The sequence below is a fragment of the Glycine max genome, chromosome 10 (genome assembly GCF_000004515.6).
Source record: "Glycine max cultivar Williams 82 chromosome 10, Glycine_max_v4.0, whole genome shotgun sequence".
Taxonomy (NCBI): Eukaryota; Viridiplantae; Streptophyta; class Magnoliopsida; order Fabales; family Fabaceae; genus Glycine; species Glycine max.
Window position 1 is genome coordinate 10233845 of NC_038246.2, and position 13678 is coordinate 10247522.

At 27.5% G+C, this 13678-nt stretch overlaps 1 long non-coding RNA gene across 1 annotated transcript; it reads right to left on the bottom strand.

Annotated features, from left to right (window-relative positions):
* Positions 1-8374: 8374 nt before the first annotated feature.
* LOC121172917 (uncharacterized) lies at positions 8375-9884 on the bottom strand. The gene is made up of 2 exons (XR_005886804.1): positions 9414-9884; positions 8375-8986 (listed from the first exon to the last, which is right to left on the bottom strand). It is a non-coding gene; the product is annotated as an uncharacterized lncRNA (long non-coding RNA).
* Positions 9885-13678: the final 3794 nt, after the last annotated feature.

Below are 13678 nucleotides of genomic sequence, written 5' to 3' on the forward strand. Positions count from 1 at the left end.
ATAAGTTTTACTTCTAACAGACTACTCACATATTTTAAGCATGTTAATAAGGTTGTCACGTGACACTAACAGGGGTTTTCTCTACTAATTAGCAATAAATTTAATTTTCAAATTGTAGATAATTTTGTCAGTTTTTCACATCCTATTATCAATTATGACGACCATCAACTAATAACCTAAAATTAGATGAGTGCTGCAGCATAATTCAATTTGCATGATATAGTCTAACTATCAATGACATATGATTAAAGACTTATATAATAACAAGTGAATGTACACGACTATGTGAGGCCTAAGGTAAGGGTGTTGCTAGATGCACCCAACAACATTGCTGGTGCACCCAGTAATTTGGGTGAATGGACAAAATTGTCTTTGGCTTTATTTTAAATATAAAAAAAGGCACACCCAACACCCCACTTCTTCCACTTCTTTCGCTGCTTTGTCTTCTTCTCCTCGCATATCTCCTTCTTCCGTTTCGTCATCTCCTTCCTCACGCAACCTTCTTCCTGTGTTTTTGGAGCTGCATTTGTGTGGTTGGACTCGTGCAAACTTCTTCCATCGAGGTTAGTTCCCTTTCTCACCTAGTATTTCGTTGAATTTTGGTTGTAGGGTAGACACCATTGAGGTTATATAGAAGAGATACGATGCAAAGTGGAATATGAACAAGTTCTAAATAGGTTCAACACATACGGAAGAACTTCTTCCGTATGGGTTGGTGAGTTGTTAACATGCATACGGAAGAACTTCTTTCTTATGATGGCTTGTAGGTTCATACGGAAGAAGTTCTTCCATATGAGTCATACGTCTTCTGTAAGTGTTTACGGAAGAACTTCTTCCGTATGAACATTTGAATTTTTTTTTTAATAATTTAGTTAATATTTTTAAAATTTAATTGTACTTGTTTGTTTTTTAAAATTTAATATATTTGCATCAAAATAGAAATTAGGGTTAGTGGCTAAGGTTTAGTTAATGGTGCCTAGGACTGACTGTGTGGTTAGGGCGTAGGGCTTAGGGGGTATAGGAGTGTTTATGTTAGGGTTAGGGTTGAGTGTAGGGGTTAGTTGAGATGTTAGGGGTTTAATATATACGATGGTATGTAGTTAGGGTTGGTTGTTAGGTTTTAGTTTAGCGGTTAGGGGTGACATTAGGGTTTAATATATGTTGTGGTATGTTGTTGGTAGGTTGTTTTAAAAATGGTAGAACTGTAAAAGGGTAGGGTTGGTGGTTAGGGTTTATTCTAGTGCCAAGGGTTGGCTGAGCTTAGGGTTTGGGTTAGGGTTTAGGGTTTATTTTAGTGGTTTAGGGTTTGTCGTTAGGGTTTAATGTTTATGTTGGTGTATTATTGAGAGTTTTAGTTGTTAGGGTTTAGGTTGTGGTTTAGGTGTAGGGTTAGGTTGTAATATATACATATGGTGGTATGTTTAGTGAGGATTGGGTTAGGGCTGAGGCTTGGGTTTAGTTTAGTTGGTTGGGAATTTTTTAGTTGATAGGGTTGAGCTTAGGGTTAGTGTACTGATTAGGATTCAGGTTAGTTTACTTATTAGGATTTAGTGTAGGGTTTAGTTTTTAGGATTTAGCTTATGTAGTGCATAGGCGGTAGTGTTTAGGGTTTAGACATACTTATTATGGGTATACGATAAGGAAAGAAAAAAAAAAGTCACTCAATTTAATTTAAGTGTTTTTCAACCTCAACATTTTTTTAATGGGGTGTTTAGGGTAGTGTGATTAGGGTTTATAATGTAGGGCTGATGACTTAGGGTTATGTAGGTTTATAAATATATGAATATTGAATTTGACAAAAAAAAACATGTTCATCATGATTTGCAGATCATGGTTAGAATGAGAGGTTTACGTCGTTCATTAGGTAGGGGTATAGGCAGCGTATGGATGTCCAACTAAGGACTTGACCAATTCATGATTGTGAATCCCACATATCAACTTCATCATCTAACCTTCCCCTCCATGCACTGGTTTTCCACGAAGCTTGAAGGGACAACCACATTTCCTACTCCCAGTGTCTCTTCTAACAAATTCTTTCTTCCTACACTTATACTGACCACTCCTTTCACAACCAATTAACAGAAATTAAGTTCTTCCTCTACTATCAGTATGTGTGTCAGACCTCATAATAATTGCAACAAATCCGTTTTCATGGGCAATTGATCCAGCCCACAGCAAAACATCATCTCGGGTACCGAAGACCTACAACGCAACCCCGACATATTAATTTTTATACAAAACATACATTCAACCAAATGACTCAACCTATATGAACATCATTACTTGAGAAGTATTAAAAGCTTCCGAACAATCAACATGAGGTGGTTGATTCACACCACATTCTTGTTTATTTTCATAATCCATATCAACTTCTTGAGACATCGTATTGTCATACGTCCATTGATTTTAGTCCATCTTAACGACAAATAAATAAATTACAACTACATACGAATTACCATATTAGCAAAACTAAAAATAAACTAAATAATAACTACATACATATTACTAACTAATACAACTACATTCAAAATTTATAACTAAATAATTTACTTAAACTAAATACAAATTTTGGACCTAAATAATTTCAATTTTCACTTATCATGTATTAAATTTGTAATAACTAACTAATTTTAAATTTCTACAACAAATTACCTAATATGTACTACAAAAACACAATAATAATAAATTTTACGAAACATCTAATTTCACAAAAAAATACTTCAAACAAATACAGATTTTGCACCCAAATAAACAACTAAAATATATACAACTATAACTAACCACTAATTAAACATTTTACTACTACAATAAAATACAATTATTATACCTAAATTATTTAATATTTAGGTTAAATTATTATACCTAATTAAACCAATTATCCACAAATACAAATTATTATACTTCAAATATATAATATTCATAAATATTAATTTTTTCACAAATCTAAAACAAAAATTAAAAAAAAATAAAACTAAAACTAAAAAAAAAATTAAACTAAGAAGAAGCTTACGGATACCCATAATAAGTATGTCTAAACGTCAATTCCCAAACCAATAAAAAAAAATTTGAACTTCTTTCATAAGAAGCTTACAATTAAGAGAGATATAAAATTAAAAAAAAAACAATATGGATAAAAATTAAATATAATATCTTTTTATTGGTCAATCTAAACGTCAATTCCCAAACCAAAATTGTCTTTCCCATATCTAAGAAAGGCAAAACGTTGAAGGTCCACGAAAAGTAACATAAATGAACAAGTGGGTTTTATATTATGAGCCGCAGAGGACTATGATTGGCTCCTATCAAGGGGTGAAATTCCAATTTTTCTTTCCATTCAAAATTTTGCGGCACCCTCCCTCTTCCTCTTCTCCTTCCTCCACCAACAACAACATCCCTTTGCTTCCCCAATCTTTCCTTCTCCTTCTTCCACTAATTTTACAATGGAATCATAATTATGTTGTTTAATTTTTTTTATCACAACAAAATTATAATTTCGTTGTGATGTGGAAAACTTAAACAACAAAATATTGATTTCATTGTGTTAAGCGGTGTAAAAAATAACAATGAAATCGCAATTTCATTACTATATCTAGGACAAAAAAAAAAACCAAATTGTGATTCCATTACATGTACACAACATAATCACAATTATATTGTGATAAGAAGAGTGCAAAATTAGTTTTGCAATGAAATTATAATTTCAATATACATTTTATGTAACGAAATTAAGATTATGTTATGATAAGGGGGGTGTAAAATTGGTTTTACAATGAAATCATAATTTAGCATATATTTTATACAACAGAATCTTAATTTTAAAATAGAAAAGATCAGTCCCTTGGTAATAGCCATGAGCAATTCCAATAGAACCAATAACAATTCTCTAACTTTATTGTTCCACAAGGTGTTGGATTTAGTAAGTCCATACTACTCTATAAAAAAATACAGTGAGCCCACACTCTTGGCAAGGAGGGATATATATATATATATATATATATATATATATATATATATATATGCTTGAATTCACTTTTGTCCGAATCAATTCAAATTTTTTATGATAAAGGCAATGCAATATAGAATTGTATATATATATGCTTGAATTCACTTTTGTCCGAATCAATTCAAATTTTTTATGATAAAGGCAATGCAATATAGAATTGTTTCAAGTTTTTCATCATATTATAGTGATTTTCAGTGTTTCATGTCAATCCAAACACACTGCATGTAGCATTGTGTAATATATTATTATTCAATAAAAATTTGACATGCATAATTTGTTAATTTTATAATAATTATTTTAAAAATTATATCAATATTTTTTAAAATTAGTTGATAGTTTAATTTACTTTTTTTTTTTGAGAAAATGACTTATACACTAACTAACTCCAAAACATTCCATCACAAACAATTATATATAATAAGTTTATTATTTTTTACAATAACTATTTTAAAATATATATCAATGGTAGCTTTTTATTGGCTCACTGAGAGCACGTGCATAACCATTAAATTTAATAATTTAGTTGAATAGAAATTAAGCTCTAAAAAAAAGTTATGAAATATATTATAAAAAAATATACATAAAAATCATTTGATTCTTCGCATGACAGCAAGTGACAACTTTCAGTCGCTGCATTATCTAAAGAAAAATGGGGCAGGGGTTTACATTCAATAATTCCGCAAGCCTAATTCTATGATGAAGACAATGGAACTAACATTGAACCGTGGTCAATATCATCCATTTGGGATCCAAACTTATAGGTTCTATATAGCTATATGTTGCCATCCAAATTATCGTTGTCTTTTGTTTTGTTTGGATTTGCTTCATGTCATTTTCTATAACCATATAACAGTATTGTACTAAGAAAAAGAGGGACACGATATACTGTTGTGCAAAATTAACTAGAAACTCTTACACAAGTAATTTGGACTTTGGAGTCAACCTTGGTTCGGTTGAGCTTTAATTTTTTTTTCTTTATCTTTTTCCTTCATGAAAAACCTTGACTGATCATATGCTTTCAATCGAACCCATTGATCTAATGTACATAAAAGAATTTCATTGTATATGATAAGGTTCAAATGAAATAAATGAAAACACAAGTCTAAATTGAAATAAACATATATAGACTTTTGTACTAACAACGACACTTTGTTTCCTCTACTTAATTACCATCTAAATTGCTCCAACTAATAAATCAATGATTATGATAATAAAACCTCATTATGGTAGCTAATGTAAAAACTAATTTGATTTACATTAGGATTTAGAACGCTATATGATTTATAACTTATAACAAATTGTATATCTATTGAAGTAGGGATCAATAAAGGAATCAACCAACCCCACCTCACCATCAACTCATCAAAATACATACGGCTTGAACATTTTAACTTGCCTTGTTTATGGGAGGGCTAGTTTGCAAGCTAGCTAGTCCTCAAAATAAATAATAAATAATTCTAAAAAGAGAAAACAAAAAGAAATCCAAGAAAATAGAGTTTGTAATTCCTTTCACCTATCTATTTAGTATTTGTAATTTCATTATTAACTAATCAAACTCTTCAACTACTTTATCCCCAATATTAACAATAACTCAAAGAAACACATATATCTTTATAAATCATCTTCTAACCTTTTCTATAAATCGTAGACACAAAATAACTTCCATACTAAAATGAAATGAAAATCAGAAGTCATACACTAATTTTATATTGTATTTTATCTACGTTTTTTTGTTTTAGAAAAAAAAAAGTAGATGGACTGCTCCAGACCTACTACAAAATGGGCTTTATTTAATTTAATTTTAACCCAATTGAAACTATTTTAATTAATAGTTAAATTTGATGTAAACTATATTTTCAACTTGAATTTGTTTCACTTCAAGTTCACATATTATTTAATTTAACTTGTTAACTTAATTTGCTCGAAAAAAATGCCAACACACAACACACACACTCACACATGTGCATGCGCACACACACATAATTGGATTAACATGCATTCTATTATCTTCGGTTCCACCTTTTGTAATGGTTAGTTCTGTTCTGTTTTTAAAACGAATTCCAAACATTTTTTTTTTCACACTAAGGATATCCTCCAAAGTAATAGTCAAAGACTAATTATTTTGAGACGTAAAAATTATTGAAGTAAATATTGTTTCTCCAAACATTTTTTTTTTAATTTGAATGACTAGGAATCAAACTCTTAAGAACATACTTAAAGAATTTAACTGTCTAACCATAACTTATTGGTAATTCCTAACATATAATTGAGCTCACATTTCAGTTCCATTCTAAAATAATACTATTTTTTACAGAATAATATTAATACTATTTTTTACAGTAAAAAAAATATATTAATACTATTTTTTAAGAGCATTGTAAAACAATCATTAAACACTACTTATTTGTCAATAACGTCCCCCTGTGCACGCAAAAAAGTTGGATTGGTTGGCCAATTAATTAAGATCTTTAATTATGTGGGGTATCTAATCAACGGATTAGCTAGAAGTTTTTATGCCTCAATTTTGTCTTAAGAGATTTAATTGATTGGTGAGTATCATCCATCACTTGGTCAAGCTCAACTTCATAATGTAATCACAATTAGTGAGAATGCTATCTAATCTACCCTCGTTACTTTTTTTAAAGGACCTTGTTACTTTATGGCGAGTTATCAAGGTAAAGTATTTACCTAATTAATCAAAACTATCGTTTTACCTTTCTTGTAAACGAAATGGTAGTATTACATACTTTTAAATGTTTAATATTTTGTAAAATTGTACATAAAAAAGAATATTGGGTAAAAAATTATATTGACCTTATTAATAAAGAGTGAATCCAAAATATATAGTTGTAGTGGGACATCGATCGATCGGTAGATATGAAATTTTACTCATCAATAAATGTAATAAATTAATTAAGAAAAGACTGAAAAAGTATCTTATTAATATATAGCATTTGTCCTCCTCGTATTGTCATTTTTAGTGGTGAGTTTTCTCCTTTACTAGTCAACATCTTATATATAATACTTAAGATCCCGTGTCTTGTAAATTTATTTAGGAGGTATGTAATTTGCATGATAAGAGGGGTCGCTTAGAAAGTTCAAAAGGCAAAAATTGAAAAGGTTATTCTAACTTTTGAAGAAAGCATGGATTTACCTATGAAAAACACTACGAAGCCATAGTTTGATCTTTCGACTATACATTACAAACCAAATAATTTTTTCATTGCTATGACTAGCTAACTTTAAGAAGAAGAAAATTACACTTGGTATTTGACCTAATATTTTCTGAACTCAAATAGAAATTAGACCAGACATGCATAATATCAAAGAAACTGTATGAAAATTAAATTAAATTTTTTAAATGAAAGGGAAACAAGACTAAAAAAAATTGTACAAGCTAATTAAAAGAATTTATACTAAAAAGAAAGAGAGAATTTTATAGTCAAACCTTACCATATTCTTAAATTTCAATTTCCATGTATTAAGATTTTCTTAAAATCTTCCTAAATATAGGTATTATATATACAATAACTTTGTAAGATACATGTGTTAATTATATACTCAAATTATCACTACCATTATACTAATAATATACAACCATACGCACGATATACCACGACACTCAATATTTATAACTCACTTTAAATAGGCAAAAAAAGAGATTTGACCCCAAATTAAAGAACAATTAATTATATATACGTCATGAAGAAATCTCAACGTCACATGATATAATATGAACAATGAACTGGGTTTTTTTTTCATCAGTAAACAATAAACTGGATTAAACATGATCATCATCATCAGTATTTAGAGTGGGCATTATTTACACTAAAATCATGTAATCCAGTATAACCAGCATTATTCATAAGAGTCCCTTGATTTGTTAAAATGTAAAATTAATATAGCAGAAAGTTATTGGTTATTTAAAGGAAGAAGTGTGAGAGAGAAGTGGAGGATTCAAATTTCTCTTATTAACAAAAACTAATAAATTTGAAAAAAACTTGTTTATATAATAAATTGTGGGATAGCTTTTTTTTTTTATCTCAAATACAAAAAATATATAATAATATATATTATGTATAATATATTATAAAATAATATAATTTGTGTTAAGATAATTAATATTAAAAGATATTAACGTAAATATTTAATTATTCTACGGGTCTCTATTTTTAAATTTTTTTAATTAGATTTATGAACTTTTTTATTGAATCCCTAAACTTTTATTTGTTTTTTTAATTAGATTTTCTCATCTAATTGTCGTTGTGAAAAACTAACTATAGATGTCATTTTAGAATTGACAGGAGGAATATATGTGTTGTAAGCACAACAGAATCGACTATATGTAAAATTTTAACCTATACAACGTAATTCAACCCAAATATTCTATCATATTTCTACATCATCATAAATAGGTAACACTCTATGACACTATTCCATCAACATTTCTATATGTGAAGTTAATATATTGATCATAATTAAATATTAAATAGCAAAAAAAAAAGAACCTTAACCTCTGCCACAAGATGTTCAACATAAAGGTGAACGATTCACTTCCTAGCTAATTGGAATTTACAACATCTCTAGAGCACCTTAATTTATCATCAAGAAATTCTTTTAAATCAACATTCAGGTACTCAATCCCCACCACAATGATACCATAACACAACTTCTTTGGGATAATCCAATTGCTTCAACATCCCCGCACACACCCTAAAACAAAATCTCAGCAACAACAAAAAAAGAATAGATAAATCTATTATGTATTACACACCCAAAGAACAGAGAGTACCACTATCAAAATGAAAATAACAAAAAAAAAAAAAAGAATAGATTACCTTTGTTGACGACGACAACCAAAAAAGACAACAATCTAGTGGTTGACAATATCCATTGATTTTCTCTCTGAAAGTGAAACGACACCTCGATTTTCCTCTCTTTTTCGCTTCATGTTACAATGCTAATGATCCTTCTAATGGGTTTCTTATTTTGTAATTGTTGGCCAAAAAAGAGGCAAGATTCAAACTAGGTCGTTTTAATAGACTCATCACATCACCATTTCACTCAACAAGTAACGGACAAGTCACACAATTATGTTAAATTTTTAAACATACCTCAGGAAAAGGATCAAAATGTGCTCATTAAAAAACATAAAATATGAGGATGAAACTTTTTTAAACTTAATATATCAAAATAAAACTTAATGTACAAAAATTGTATTAAACCTAAAATAATATAAATAAACCAAATTCATGTGAGGACAGTAAAAAACCCAATTAAACCTGATTTGAAACACAAATAACAACACACACATCCTTAGGAAAATCAAATTAAAGACAACAATAGGAATAATACAATTGTAAAATCCGATTACATGCACATGCATGCATCAAATAGTTGTGTGACATACCATTGTCAAGAGTGCAAGAAGCATTAGTTACGTGTCCAATGGCATGTGTGAGTGCTGCAGATAGTATAGAGAAACTCCATGAATGGTGTGGTCCACCTACACTACGCTTTGTTGAGGCATGCAAACCGTATAGGGATGTTTGCGCGTGCAACTCACGCTCTGCGTAATGAATAACACATTCACTTAATTGGAAGCTTCAACACATGCATCTCAGCCAGCCTTGCTTTCCAATGCAACGTATCATCCACAAAATCCACATCAACAATTATATATATATATATATATATAACACAAGAAAATGTTCCAAAAATATAAAAAGAACAAGAAAACAAAAAGCAAGCAACTAATATAATCATAATTCCTTTTTAGAAGAAATATAAAAATCGCTATTCATTAGCTAACGAATTGGGTGCTTAATTTTTAAAATGTAGAAAGGAAAAGAAAAAAAAAAGGATAAGTTTGGAAGTGAGGTTTTGGATACATAAAAGGGTAAAAATTTTATGTTCAATAAATATTTTTAAATAAAATAATAACATATATAAGTTCAATAACCTAATAAATAAAAGTTTAAAAACACTTTTCAAAATGTTTTTTTTCTTCTAAATATGGACCTAATAAATAAAAGAGATTAAGTTTTGTTTGTGTAACAATTTTACACTATCAAACAATTATTGCAAATCAGCTTAAATATGACTTTTAAAGTTGTTATAAAAGTTATCAATTTTACTATTGAACAATATTTTTAGGTTATTATATTATAAATATAAAATATTTACCAATTTTATCAATAATTAATTTATACCAAAAATATAACTGACCATTTTAATGGATTCATACCTTTAAAATATTTTTTTCATTAAAAACTTGAATCTAGAATATTGTTTAATTATATTATCAAACCTCAATTTTAATTAGACTAACGTAATATCAATAATTATTACACAACAATTTAAACTAATTTGCACAGTCAATGTATTTAAATAATACTAATTTTCTCAAATTTTTATTACCAATACAAAAATAATAATAATAATTCACCCCGCAATCATGCACACACTACTCGACAAAAAAGAAATAATAAAATGAAAAGCGCATTTCTCTCCGTTAGACTCCAGGCGGTGGTGATTTTTTGTGACCGTTAGATATAATAGTATTTAAATAAAAGAATAATGTGATGTAAAGTTAATATTTTATGAAATTTGCACTCCCTTCCATTCTTATATCAGTTGCATAGATGAAGACAATGCACAGTTTCAATTTCAATAGCAATTGGGTCACACCAACCGAAAATGGTGAAGTTTTTTTTTTTAATATCACAAATATCTTTAGAAATAATTATGTCTAAACCAAATAAAATTATTATGAATGACTAAATATATCAATTAAATATTTAACGCAGCTACATATTTACGAATTTATATTTTTTTAGTTGGTGGTTCTTATTGTTAAAATAATAAAACTCACATAAATTTTAATAAGTAATAGATCCAGGAGATATTTAAAAGAGAATATTAGATAAGTATAACAATACGTAATATTTTTAGAAAGATACCAAGAATGATAAGTGTGATTAAATCCAAATTAAATATTAGTTTGATAGTTATTTTAAGGGTCAAAGTTTGTAAAAATATTTGATAATCTCACTAAAAAATTAAAGACTTTTTTTTTACCGTGATAAAAAATGATAATGTAATTGCATAAAAAATGATAATGTAGTACTATCATCTCCATAAATTATATATCTTATAAACAAATAAATTAAACCAAAGATTCTAATCACATGTTCTTGTATATCACAGAAAAATGATAGACAAAAGAGAAGGGACATTTGTTGATTCCTAACAACATTTCATCATAAATGAACTTAAATAAACACCAGTAAGATATGATATAAGTGAAGAGTTTAATTTGATTTTTTACTATGCGAATAAAATAATATTTATAAGAAGAATAATTGTCCTTTAACTGATATTTATTTTCTCATATATTAGTCTTCACCACAATTGGGTGAAGAGGCACTGATGGTGCAAAAACCCACCATATAATAGCCCCCTTTTCACTTGCGTAGTTGGGTGACAAAACGTTTTAATTCCAAAGAAAAAAACGTGGGCCACACCAAAACGTGGAGAATGATTTGGATTTTGGACTGATATGGACGGCGCGGATTTTCGCTTCAGATCACAGCAACCGTTCGATTATCAACTTAATGACAGCTCACACATGGTTGGCGCCAGGTGCTAAGCCTAACGTGCGATCAATCACGTTACATGGTCGTGCCACGTCACTCGAACAAAAAACACAGCACTTTAAGCACAATTTATAGGATAAATCTAGAGCAAACATAATATTATATTTATTATTATATTTATTTTGACTTAGATTTATTTCTTTATTTTTTTAAATATTTATTATAATATTATACTTATAACCATTAAAAAATAAAAAAAATAAGATTAAATCATATTTTAAATAAATAATTATTTTATCTTTAAACGTGTAAAATGTTGACAAATTTATTTGTGAATATGTCACGTAGATTTTTTTTTTCATTTACGATAATAGATGAAAGTTAATGAATGAATAAATTTATTGTATTTTTTTATTTTATCGATTAAAATTTAAATTTTTATCCTTCGGAAACGAATTTATCATCGCATTATGATAAAAATAACTATTTATCTTAATTTTTATGTCATGATACTTTTTTTTCGAATATTAACTACGAAAATGATGAAGGTAGACAATTTTTTATATATATTGATGACAGAGACTTTAGACCACAAGGATTGTTTGTCCGCAGTTAACGTTTTAAAATAAGAAAAAAAATTGTAGTTTAAATCTCAGGATTAGCTCATGGTTTTTTAATCTGTAATTTATAATGTTGTTGGAGGAATCTTAACGCACTCACTCCGATACTCTTATCTTAATATTTTCTTTACGATGATGAAATGATATTGATTGAAAATCATCAATTGTAGTATGTCACACTTCTAAACTAGGAAAGATAATTATTAAGTAAAAATGTAACCTATTCAAATTGATATTTTTAATTAATTTTGATTAATAATATTAAATAAAGGAATATTATTGAGAGTCTCACTAATATTTTTAATTTATTATAAAATAAAAGTGAAGATCGGTTAGAATTTTTTACCGTTGAAAATTAAGAAAAGAAAAATAATATATAAAGGGTGATTTGTTAAAATACATCTACGTAAGAAGGGAATGATCAATGATGTATATATATGTATGGTTATTTTTTGTTAGACAAACCCAGTGAGAGGATGAAAATTCTAGATTTTCTTAAGATATTCACAAACCGATAAATGAGTTGATATAATTAGTTATTTTCAGAAGAATAATCAATTCATATAACTTTATTTATGTAGCAGTAATAATTGAATTAAACACACATTCATTCTATCTATTATTTTTTATTGTTAACACTGCTGATTTTTTTATTACATATATAAGTTCAAATTTATAATTTCTTTCAAATAGACTTAATTTACTAAAGTTCCAGTTGTTTGTATTTTTAATAATTTTTTAATTTAAAATATATTTCTAGCTTTTCTACTAAATATGATATTTAAAAAAATATTTTGATGTTTTAAAAAAGTTAAATATATAGAGAAATTTCTTAAAATTTTCAAAATAAATTATATAATGATATATATATATGTATGGAAAAATTATAGAGTGATGCAGCTATTCAGGATAACAATGAATAGGATTTAGATAAGATACTAGTACCCAAATTTTAAAGAATATCTTTTTAATTTGATTTGAACCATATTCTCATAGATAACTTTGGTACTTATCATCATGTACAATACAATGTTTTAGTTAAACAGAAGTGTCATTTCATATCTTAGTTATGAAACATACCAAACAAAATATTTAACTATATTTAAATTTAACATAATAAAGAAATTAAAAAATCATGTAACAAACAATAATATAAACAAATTATAAGCCAACATAAATTTATAAAATAACTCATTTACAAATTTGTAGGTATGGTGTTTGCACTGCTTAATTATATATAGTAATTTATGATATGAAAAAATAAATTTTTTTTACTATATAGTGATTTAAGTAATTTTTATAGTAATTTATGTAATATTACTTTTTATTTTTATTTTATTAAGAAGTATAATTCAATTGATTAAAAAAAATGTGTAAATATTATAAACTTCTTAATACTTGTATTTGAATTCCATGAATAAAAAAATTATACTAATTAACATATGAATATAGAAAAA